The sequence below is a fragment of the Strix aluco genome, chromosome 3 (genome assembly GCF_031877795.1).
Source record: "Strix aluco isolate bStrAlu1 chromosome 3, bStrAlu1.hap1, whole genome shotgun sequence".
NCBI classification, from domain to species: domain Eukaryota; kingdom Metazoa; phylum Chordata; class Aves; order Strigiformes; family Strigidae; genus Strix; species Strix aluco.
Genome location: NC_133933.1, coordinates 66,764,224 through 66,773,043, shown reverse-complemented (window position 1 = coordinate 66,773,043; position 8,820 = coordinate 66,764,224). Strand labels below are relative to the sequence as shown.

General features: G+C 42.6%; 1 long non-coding RNA gene across 1 annotated transcript; it reads right to left on the bottom strand.

Annotated features, from left to right (window-relative positions):
- Positions 1–2,070: 2,070 nt before the first annotated feature.
- On the bottom strand, positions 2,071–7,993 carry LOC141921792 (uncharacterized). The gene is made up of 3 exons (XR_012622780.1): positions 7,872–7,993; positions 3,011–3,207; positions 2,071–2,703 (listed from the first exon to the last, which is right to left on the bottom strand). It is a non-coding gene; the product is annotated as an uncharacterized LOC141921792 (long non-coding RNA).
- Between the last annotated feature and the right edge of the window lie 827 nt (positions 7,994–8,820).

The window sequence follows — 8,820 nt, the reverse complement described above, 5'->3', positions numbered from 1 at the left end:
TTCAGCTAGGATAGAGCTAATTTTTTTTCCTTCTTAGTAGCTAGAATAGTGCTGGTTTGGATTCAGTATGGGATTTGGTATGAGAAGAATCTTGATAAGGTACTGATGTTTTTAGTTGTTGCTAAGAAATCAAAGATTTTTCAACTTCCCGTGTCCTGCTAGTGCGCAGGTACACAAGAAACTGGGAGAGAGCAGAGCCAGAGCAACGGACCCAAACTGGCCAATGAAATATTCCATATCATATAACATCATGCATGTATATGAGGAGGATTGATTGGGAAGCTCACTCTTGCTTACAGGATTATGGTTTCAGGATTCTTTCCTCTCTGGGATTACTAGCTGGGAAGGGCTGTACTTCAGTCAGTGGGTGGTGAGCAATCACATTATGCATTACTTGTTTGTATTTCTGTTAATTTATTTTATTTCAATTATTAAATTGTTTTATGTCAATCTATGAGTCTCCTTACCCTTACCCCTCCAGTTGTCTCCCCAATTTCCCAGGGTCAGGGAGGGTGAGCAAGTGACTGTTCTGGTGTTTGGCTGCTGGCCAGGTTTAAACCAGGACAGGTAGCCTGGATATTCAATTAGATGCTAGTGTTGCTCTTGACTTCCTTGAGAATTACTTAGCTGCTACCACCTGGCCCAGCCTTTTCAATCCTTCAGGCAGCTGTAGTCTTTTCTTGTGCGTATCTGTGAGTAAATGTAACTCTTTCCAGAGAGGAGAAAACAATTGAGATGAATAAACCCCTTCTAGGGACAGGAACGCTTCTTTTTGTCAGGTCTATAAAGTGCTTGCCCCCCCAGAGAGCTGCCCCCATTCCTAACAGGCTTGCTACAAAACAAACAACGTTCAGGACCAGTAGTGATCCTTCAGATATACTCTCTTTGGTCACAGTGCTAGGAGCCTACTACATAGCTGAGGAGAACACATGTGCTGGATAGCAAGGTTTCCTCAGGAAACTAGTCTAAGGTAATATGATTATGTTGCATGGTATCTCAGAGTCTTTTCTTCTCCTCCTACTGGCTTTTCCACCCTGTTATAGCCTCTTTGTGAAATCTGTATGAAATTAGATAATTTCAAAAATATAAAGTTTCTTTCAGTTTCATGGAAACTAAAGTTTCAAGGAAAGTGACCATAACAGCCAGGTCACTAAGGGAAAGAATGTAGTATTCATCTCTTGTAAGACACTAAGAAAATCCACATAGAAGAAAGACTCCATAAATACAGTGAGTATGTTACTGCAGCATGCACTGTGCAATTCAGCAGAAAATCCAACAAGACATGAAGGTACTGAAAAACAGGCATTCATCGTTTGTTACCCACAGAACAATGAAGTTATATTAGATTTATTTGTGGTATTACTGCTCTCTGTACAGAATTAAAGGAGCAAATGCAGCCTTTGAACAAGCCACCAAGATAGATGCTTTCTTGAACTCCATCCTCTTTAGCTGATCTCCTTGAGTTTCTTTGTGCCATTGAGCTGGTTTTATTTACCTGGTTTCCTGAAGGGATGAAAATGTAGATGGTGCCCTAGTGAGCCTGGTGCACATCCACTTTGCGTCCACCTTTGCAGTCTCCCGTTAATGCCATTGAAACACTGAAGTGATGGAATTAATTTGTTGGAATTGGATATCTTCACTGAAGAAAGAGCAGAAATGGAGTGTGTCTGCCTGGTGTGGATTAATTTGTGTGGTGCTGCCAAATGATTTGTGTCCCTGTAATCCAAAGAGAATCTCCAGATTAATAAAGTTAGTAAACTAGTTCCTACTTTCCTGCATTAGGGAACTGAGTTTTCATTTCCACCAACTAAACCATGCACTGTCTAGAGCCAAAACCTGGTCTGAATTATCCTGTAATACAGCAAAAGTCATTACCCTCTTACCATAGGCATTCACTGGGGCAATTCTTATGCAAAACCCCCACATTTTTCGCTTTTTCTTACAAAGGCCACGATTTATGTAGATTATATCACATCAGATTATATATTACTTTCTATAATCACACATTTTGCCTACTTGGTTGTGTGAGTCAGCACAAGCAGGACACAGGAACAACCACAAAACCACAGATGAAATTCAAAGGGTACATTTATTTTCATTACCTGGTCAACTGGGGGATCCCTGAAACAGCACCCAGGCAAAGACACAGCAGTGGGGATGCAGGCACCGCTGAGCTCGGTCCATGCTACAGGATTTCCAAACCTGCTGTTTTCACCATACAACAGTATGATATATGTATTTTTCTACACCCCAGCTGCAGGTCACTGTAGAGTGTTTATAATCCTCCTTGCCCATCTTCTGTTATTTTCCCCCATTCCACCCCCTTGCTCAAGGGACCACTTCTGCTGGGACTGGAAAAGCTGAAGGTGTCCAGTTGGGCTTGCAGGGTGTAGGGCAGGATAATTTACAGAGGTATGTAATAAACACATACAGAAAAAGGAATAAACATATTCCTACAATAACGATTTGAATCAGGTGTCCCACCCATCCTGTCAGGGAATTAAACCACTTAGCCAGCCAGGCTAGACCGTTTCTTTTGGTGCATTAAGTCCTGGGGATGTTGAATGTTGTCCTCTATGCTGACTGATTCATTAGTTATGTTGAAGCAACACATGCCTTCATCATGCCTTTATGGTGTCAAAGAAGGAGATAGTCCACCACCAATCGATTTTGTAATGTTCCTTGGCATACAGCCATTACCTACTGGGAAAAAAATAATGAGGAACATTAATATCAAAAGCACTTAGCATAGTATAATCCTGTAATACAGCCACTGGGGTTGGCACACCAATGAAACACATCAAAAGATCTGCAGTTGTTAATCCTCCCTCAATACAAAAGATAGATGAGTTAGTTACAGTAGAGACCAAGCAAATCCAAGTATTTACATGTTGATCTTGTGACAGTGTAACCAGGGCATGTACTTGTAATACAAGACTACAAAGCATGACAAGCCAACCTGTGATAAGGGAGGAAAACAGGAGTGTCATCTCCTTCCAGCAATACATACGCCATTGCTCCAGCTCCTTCAGCTCATATTATTCCAGGTTTGAAAACCTCTTGTAGGGTAATTGTCCACACAGATTGAAGAGCTATGGCTTGAGCTTTTTCAGACTGAACTTCAATTTGATGTTGGGTTCATGATATCAATAACACCGTTCCGATGTTATCTCCTCTAGGTAAGGCACAGGTATTCATTGAAAATGCCTGAAATACAAGAACTCAAGAATCTGATATCAACGGAGGATGTAAAATAAGAGGAGAAGTTGGGGTACAGAACCATATGGCAATCTCAGGGGTTATTATATGAATCTTCATGTCTAGAGTAATAGGTTGTGGCCCTACCACGCAATCCATTGGTGTAAACAATCCCATTTCCCCTGTAGTTAATATTTTGGGAGAGATATCATCTGGAAGAGTTTCAGTCCTCACTGTGTTTTGTAGTGGAGGAGGTGTAATATGATCATAGGGTGTTTGATTATGAATATTGCTGTTATTTAACAAAAAAACTGCTTTAATAAGAAAGAGGTGAACTCCAATGTCAGAAAGTTTTAGTACTGGTTAGCTTTTTAAATTGTCCTTTCAACATTGCCTTCATTCTTTCAGTCAAGATACTAGCTTGGGGATGGTAGGCAGTGTGGAATATCCAATCTATCCCTAACACTTGAGCCCAGTCTTGGACATTATGTCCAGTAAAGTGTGTTCCTTGGTCAGTTTGCATTTGGTGAGGAGATCCGTACTGATGAATGAGTTACTCAAAAGCTTCAATTGTGCTATGCTGATTAGCATATTTGATGGGTTTAGCAAAAACCAGTCCTGACACTGTATCCACTGCAGTGAATACGTATCACCACCCCTCTCAATGGGGAAGGAGGTTCATGTAATCAACCTGCCAGGTATTCAAGGCCCACTGACCCCATTTTATCTTTCCCCAAGGCCTATATAATGCCCTTAAATGTAGTTGTGTGCAAATAGTACAATTATGTGCACATGCTTTATGAATATGTAGTGGCACAGGGGTTTGATTGTGACCAATATCCCATGCATGCACAGTATGAGCTGACTGATGTCCACAAGCTACATGCACATTTATAGCTTGAACATGTCCTTTGGCAGAGGTCATATCATCTACTTCCCTATTATTTTGTGACTCAAGCAAATCATCTTTTTGATGACGTCAGACGTGCCTTACTTTTAAAGGATACCTTTATATGTATTACCAAATTTGTTGCCACATATCTCCCCCCATATAGGGTATTTTTGTGCATGTCAATTCTCTTGGGCCCGGTGAGGTATCCACATTGTGAGGCTTTTGTATACAACCCAACTGTCAGTGTGTAAGTAATGCGCTTTCCCTTACAGGATGGCAAGAAATGCTGCAATCAGTTCACCCGTTTGCCATAATATAATTCCTGGAATCAGAGCATATGCAACTGCTCTCCATTGCCTTTGTCCAGTTGCTGTGTATGTTGCACTTCCACCAGTAAACCAGACATCTTTTTTGAGCTCTTCTGTGAACTCATCGTAAGGGGGAGCGTCCTCCACAGGAGATGCAGGGATGTCTCCAAGGGCAAGAGTTTCCCCTAGTGTGGGAATATGATTAAATGATAGTTTCTAGAAGAGTGGTGTGTGGTGTAGTTAAATGTGGTTTTCCCAGTAGAAATCTTTGCTGTAAATAATGTTTCCATTTCCAGTGTGTGGCTGCCTGAGCTAGCCCCGCGTGGGCCCTAACGATACCATCAGTAACGCACTCGTGAATAGGTGTAGGTGTGTTCACAGTCACACTGTCTTGGACAATGATTCTTCCAGTTTCTTGTAGTGTCCAAACTACAATTAAAATTTGTTTTTCCATCAGAGTATAATGTACAGCAGGGCCTTGCAATGCCTCGGACCAAAATCCTATGGGTTCTTTCTGATTTTTCAGCCCAGTCATCTGCCACAATCCCTGTGAGACTGTACATCTAGAATTGTTTCTTCTAATTCAAAAGGATGTCCTCACCTAGGAGAGTATAATTGCGCATGCTCAATTAAAGCATTTCTGCAGTCATCAAAGGCTTCTTGCTGTTGCCAACCTATCTTCTTCCCAGTTGAGGTCTGCAGACGGCACATTAATACCTCCAGATGTGGGATAAAAGTTCTCCAGTATCCTGAAAGTCCCAAGAAGGTCTGTAGCTGTTTTACTGTGACTGGTAAAGGAAATCACTGGACTGTTTGCTGTGCCTTATTCGGTATTTCTCTAATCTGTCCATGTCAAACTATTCCCCAAAATTGTACAGTAACACTAAGGCCCTGTATTTTCTTTGGATTAATTGCCCAGCCTCAGTCCTGTAAATGTGCTTTCAGCGATCTGGTAGCTACTTCAATTTCTTGTTGTGACTCTGCCATAATCAATAGATCAACAATATAATGGCAAACAGTAATGGTACCTGGCCATAGTGCTACATCAGCTGTTATCATTTGGTGGCAAATGGAGGTACTGTGTTTGTACCCCTGAGGCAATACTTGTAAAGCATACTGCTTTTGTTGCCAGGTAAAGGCAAACTGGTCTTGGCTTTCTGAAGCAATGGCTATCGAAAAGAAAACATTAGCAAGATCGTCACCTTCCAGGGCTGTAAATTTTTGCTAATTTTTTTCTGTAAGAGTAACCGTGTCTGGTACCATAACTACAAGTGAGTGTGGACGACTTTATTCAATTCTCTGTAATCTACAGTCATCCTCCAAGTGCCATCTGGTTTTCAAACAGGCCAAATAGGATTATTAAAAGCAGTCATGGTTTCCTTAACGATTCCCACTTGCTGAAGTGCCTGAATGGTTTGAGTAATTTCCTCCTCCCTCCGTGGAATATAATATTGTTTTACAGTTACCACCTTGGCAAGCACAGGCAGCACAACGGGATCCCAGTTCAGGAATCCACAGAAGTTGGTTATAGATTGAATAGCTAATCTCGCTTGCAAAATCCTAAAGCAGAAGTAACCATTTAAAGTTTCAACTATTCGTCCTGCCAACACATCGGTACCTAAAATATATTATTTAATTGGGGCAATCAACACCATTGTGGTAAATGGCGTGGCATTTCCTATTGTTAAGGTAACCCTAGCTCAGAGGGCAGGGGTTGGATTTCCCCCTAATCCACAGATCTGTGATGTGGCTTCTTTATTATTAATGTTACTATGTAATACAATAACTTCAGCTCCAGTATCCACCAATGCTAACACATGTAAAATCCCCCCCAGACCACCACTTTACAGTTAAAGGAATATAGGAGCAGCGGTCCCCCTCACAGTAAGAGGCTACAGTGGTGGCAATTTTGGGGGTCCTGCCAAACCTCTATTTCTGTTGTTTTGCCAGGTATTGACTTGCCTTGAGGTTGCAGGTGTGGCGGAAGGTGGGCTCGGAGTTGGCAGTGGGGCCGAGAGCAGTCAGCTTTTATGCGTAGGCACTAACTTTTGCCATCAGCAAAAGATTTCTGATGTTGTGATCCCATTTATTTCTGATCATAGGACACTGGCTTGTAAAGGTCATTCCACATTTGTTTCCTTGTCACCTGTGATGTAAATCCTTTCAGTTTTGCCAGCTTTCCTTTATCCATCACCTGCACAGATCATCCTGAAATTACAGCCCCAATTTCCCTCAAGATATTTGCTAGGGCACCTACATTACCAGTAGCATTTCTGACTGCTGGTATAATCAAGGGGTTTAGTGAGGCAGGTGCTCCTCTCAGAAACTGAATTTTGATACTTCTTGTTACTGCTACCCTGTCCAGATTGGATCCCATAATCAATGCATGAGCCATTCCCATCTGCCACACTAAATTAATACCCTCCTCCACTGTACACCAATTTCTGAGGGACAACACTAATTCGGCAGGTTCAGTATGTGCTCTTAAAACTGCTGCACACAACCATTGATATAGCGTAGGTGCAATAATACAACTGAGTGTATCTTCGTATCTGATCATCACTGGCTATAGGACTCAATAAATCTTTTTCACCCATCAATAAACAGACAGATGCAGCTCCACTATCCCAAGCTCGCAAAATCCATACCAGTATGCCTTCCTCACTCTTCTGCTGGTAATTCCCTTAACAAGTATGCATGACCTGCACACTCCAACCACTTGTTCCTGTTGTCCCTGCATTCGTATGGGGGATCGTGCTTCTACCATCTCCGTGTCTTCTAAATCCAACTCAAGCTCAACCTTGGAGTCCAAAGGTTCACTCCAGTTATTGCCACCACATTCCTCAGGATCCCATGAAGGTTTTGTGGTGAAAGCATGAACTTCAAAAATTGAAACCTTACATTTTCCATATATGTCCATTGGTTAATTAGCAATATGCACTACCGAATGCTCTACAGTACCTTGCAGCCCATGGCACTGCTCTGCTTCAGCAGTAATCACTTCTTGTGCAATCACCTTTGCATCTTGTGAAGTCCTTTCCAATTCTCATTTTACTCCATAATACTACAACTTCACGAACAAGAGCTCTAAGACTTGTAACTAATAACCATCCCAATCTCCCCACTAACTTGCGAGAAGACTCTGATGTCACTTTCCATGGCAACCCACACACAGACGTTTCAATTGTCTGGGGGGTAACCACTGCCCTGGCATCTATTTCAGGCCATGCTTCTGGCGGAGCCCATGTAGCCAGGAGAGTGGCCACAGGGCTCCAGCGCTCAGTAATGGGCTACCCTGGAATACAGGGAGTCACCATTGTGGCCTCCCCAGTCCCCAACATTTTTGCCAGCCAGGGCATGGCTGTTCCTGGATCCTGCCAACTGCACCAAAATGTGTAAGCCAACACAGGCAGGACGCAGGAACAATCACAAAACCATGGATGAAATGCAAAGAGTACATTAATTTTCGTTACCTCACCAACCAGAGGATCCCTGAAGCAGCACCCGGGCAGAGGTACACAGGCGGGGACGCAGGCACCGCTGAGCTCGGTCCATGCTAGAGGATCCCCAAACCTGCTGTTTGCGCCTGTTTACCAGGATTCATGCAGGCATAGTATACCACTGTGCTTTGACCTTTCCTGCAGCAGGACAGGAATCTCAAGCATGTGTGATAGGGTGCCTCTAAGTCTATCACAGGCCTATGTTATCTAAACACAGATGTTCTACTTGTCAAACACACAAGGCTAAACAACAATTAGTATGATGTATGTGTTTTTCTACACCCCAGCTGCAAGTCACTTTAGCATGTTTATAATCCTCCTGGACAATCTTCTGTTATTATCCCACATTGGTTGTTCATATTTCACAGTAAAAACATTGTGCCAACAGGAGCTAGGGAGGGGAGAAAAAAACTTGAGTACTTTGCAAACATGAAGGAAACAAACTGAATTCCAGATCCCAGTGTCTTCTCAGAGTTACAGACTGCTGAAAAGTGCTATTGAAGTATACCAGGAAAAACACAGATCTTTTCTGCTGTTTTCAGTGTTCCCAATTAGGCCCTATTTGATGGAATTCTACTTCTTCAGGTAGCATCTCTCAGGACATCAAGTTCTTGAGAAGTGCAAATCAAGATATGCAGCCATTTATCTTAGCAGTTTGTTCATTGAAAAGATGCTTAATACACACTGCCTTTTGTCCCAGGGCCACCTATCTTCACAGATATTTAGGAAACCCAAACATCTGTAGGTGGAGAGAGCACCATAAAATAGACTGTAGGCAACATTTTTGCAAGGTGTAGGCTAACAGGCTATGGGAGAGGCTCCCACACTGTGGGCACAAACCACTTGATGTTGGGCACTGACAGCAGAGACATCTCCCACCATGCACTTAAGTGCACACTGTGAGCACCTGCCCATACTGCTA